Source organism: Phalaenopsis equestris, unplaced genomic scaffold (assembly GCF_001263595.1).
Source record: "Phalaenopsis equestris unplaced genomic scaffold, ASM126359v1 Scaffold000413, whole genome shotgun sequence".
In the NCBI taxonomy this organism is placed as follows: Eukaryota; Viridiplantae; Streptophyta; class Magnoliopsida; order Asparagales; family Orchidaceae; genus Phalaenopsis; species Phalaenopsis equestris.
Genome location: NW_018164854.1, coordinates 937,369 through 941,064, shown reverse-complemented (window position 1 = coordinate 941,064; position 3,696 = coordinate 937,369).

Genomic DNA, 3,696 nt, shown 5'->3' with positions numbered 1-3,696 from the left:
TCATACCCCTGACCCGAGGGACTTACACCAGAGGCCGCACAAATGAGTCAGGTCATTCGCGCGAACGCACACGCAAATATATATATATATATATATATAAAGAGAGAGAGAGAGAGAGAGAAAGAGAGATGTGCAAATCTGATCTACCATAGCATATATGTAATGTATAGAAATTAATTTTTCTTCTTACTTTTACAGATCACATATATGCCAAGAAAAAAAATTTGATAAGCTAATTTGATAAATAGCTTAAAGCTAGTGCAAAATATGATATGATCCTTTCATACAGCTAGTGCTAGTGCTAATTAGGTAGAGTGATGCATCTATGAGATGGATCGCAATATGATGCAATGCAAATGTGGGATTAATTATTCTTAAGCAATTTAATTAGTTAGTAACACCCATCATTATTTTTCTTATAATTAGTGGCTGTGATGAGAAGTTTGTAAAACGTTTGCATTTGGGGAAGGGAGACTGGATAGAGGCCATTCCTACTACTTCCTTCAAGAAGAACTCCATTTGATCAGGTCCAATCTATTATTTTAAAGTCACTGCCGAAAAAGCAACTTGGCTAGAAGAAGCTTATATCATGGCGGGGGTAGAATGCCACAACCTATGTGGGATATTGTAAGTGAGGTGCTGTGGCCTACTGCAACGTGTTCATTGGGTGAGCTGAGAAAAAGCTCCTGTGTTGAGAAGCCACGACCTTTTTTAGCAGGTAAGTGTCCTATTTCTTTATTTGAGACGAGAGCTATTGCAAGAAAGGATTAGATTTTAGTGATCTTAATTTTCGAACTGCATAGATGTGAGTATAGATCATTATTATTGATTGCTCAAGTCTAATTTGTATATAAATCTCAAAGGACTAATAGGTGGGAAATGATCATAAAGAATGTAGAGAACAATATATTTCATGTTGAGTTTGCAGCCTACTACTACAAGCTGGTCGACAATGGATCTTATTTTGTTAAGGTATTCAATAAAAATAATTTTTTTTTTTAATGATAACATGAGGTAGTTCATTTTTGAGTTGAATCACTTTAGTTATATTTGTTGATTGAAGATGTTTCGTAAGAGTGTCCCAAATTGCGGCACATGAATCTAAGGAGTGAACATGGGGGTAGAATTGTTTTACATACTGTGGAATACAAATCTGTTAATAAATTGTGGTCTATGAGCTTCCATGAGGTGTAATTGGAGTTGTGTTATATTTTATTGGTTTGTTCTTGATGATTTGTGAGGGACAAGGGAAGGTGTCATCTAGAAAATTGTGAAAACTATTGATTGTAATGAGATGTTAATTTGTGACCTTTTGATGGGACCGTTGTCTATTTCACGTGTTGTAATTGCCAATGAGTTTATGTTGGTCTTGAGAAATTTGAGAAAGGGAGGAATGGATATAGTAGCAATCATGGGAAGAGCTTGTTCTATCACATGACATGATTGGGATGATTGGGCATTTATTAATGCAAGAGAGAGATATGGGAAGACGATGAGTGTTGTCAAGCCATGACTTTGATACAAAGTAAACTTACTCATCAAGTCAGCTATATATTAGTGAAATAGAGAAGAAGACAGATATTATTATAATTGAAAAGTATTTTATAGAAGTATTTTTTAATTATATTATTGAACGTATTCATACATATAACTATTAGTTGGATATTACAAATGTGATGCATAATTGTGATTTATAGAGGCAAATTACAACATAATGACTGGTGAGCAAAAGGATGGAGAATTGTTGTGACTCCATATGTAGATTATTATACAAGGAATGAGTGTTATTATGCTGAGATTATTGTTACAGCTCTAGTAAATTATTCTGCTTGGTGGCTTTGTCCTTTATTTCTTAACTTTGAAGAGCAAATTTACAACATATAATATTAAAATTCTCAATAGTTTAGTGAAAATAATTAAGAAGACATTGTTGAATCACTATTATGTTAGTTGCTGTTTCAAACACTTTTTTTCTTTAATTTCTCTTCTCCTCTATTTATTGGATAAAATTTGATCAAAGCAAACTGAATAAAATTAGACAATAGGACCCTAAAGCCAATGGATTAGCTTTACGATTAATGTAACGTCAACCTCATCTCTTACTTATCACAAAGTAAGTTCAACACTACCCTAACAAATTTTATTTTAAGACATCTACTTTGACAAATTCGCTTTAGGTCTAAACTGAGAAATTCTATATTAAGATATCTTATACAAAATTCTCTCCCAATATTTTGTCCTTACCTTGTAGTCAGCTCTTTCCTATTGCAAATTCAATGAAAGAAATTTGTTGTTTTCTTCTTCAAATTCTCCCTCTAATAATTAGGAATGACTTTGAAGATATATCTTAAATTATTATTTTTCCTTGAAAGTATGTGTAATTTAGGTTCTAAGTTGGCGTTGATTCTACATTTATCAAATAATAATAATAATAATAATGTTATTATTATTATTAAGGGATAATTATATACAGACCACCTGACACTTTGATATTTACAAATGAGGCATCGATCAAGTGTCTTTTTTGAACAACCGAACACTTATTGAAAGCACAGTTAATGCATCTTGCCAGCACAAAAACGTAGTAGGCTTTGGCAACATTGGCCCCATAAGACGATTGATTGACAACAAGGATACTTATTTGGACAGCCCAATCCACTCAAAATGGGCCGGTACCAAGAGGCCCACACATTCATGCTGTTGGTTTGAAAGAAACTAAATTTGTACTTCCTTTTTAGAATTTTATTTTTTAACCAAACACAAAAAAATATATATATATCAGATGAATCTCAATTATAATGCATTCACTTTACACTGTAATTAGAATACTCCTAAATTTCAAAAGCTTAAAACCAAGAGCTCATTCATTTATTTTCTAATTCTATTTTTTTTGGAAGAATTTTTTTTAAATATTTTATATTCATTTTTAGTATTTATTTTATAGAAGCGATAACGAGTCAATCAAATATTTTTCATATGTCGAAAATTTTAAGACATTAAATATAGGTTCTAATGATTTCTAATTTTTTTATATCTAGCATGCTTAGAATCTAATTAAGTGTCTCAATAAAAAATTTAAGAACATGATTATTCAATTATGATATCATTAAATTTAAAATATTGAATGAGTATTATGTAATTAATGAAATATACACAGGCATCCAATTGGGTATTTTAGAATTTTCGCAAAAATAAAGAAAATATCTCTCTAGAAAATTATAAATATGAATTTATAGTGTACATGATGGGAGGCTAAATCAGGAAAAAAAAATTGCGTCCGGATATAAAAAAATTCGCGTGTATCACGTGTGTTATCTAGAACTAGCTTGTGCTCGGACTCCGGATGTAATATTTTCTCTAAATCAGGCATTAGAACAACCTTGGAGATCTAGAGTACTCAAAAACTATCTATAACTAATGTCGACGACAACCATCACCAACTATCATTATCACCTATTTGTTGTTTGCTGATTACATCATCCAATCATCATTGCTCGATCATTATCATATAATCATCATTATTTAGCCACTATTATTTAATCAAAATCATCGCCCATTAATAAGTTCTACTATTTTTCATAATCATGTCCTCTCCAATTGTAAGAAAGATCAAAAGTAAATCCATAAATTATTCATGGAAGGCATTTTTCGCCCAAAAAATAAAAGTTATTTTTCATAAAATTTATCGCCATATCT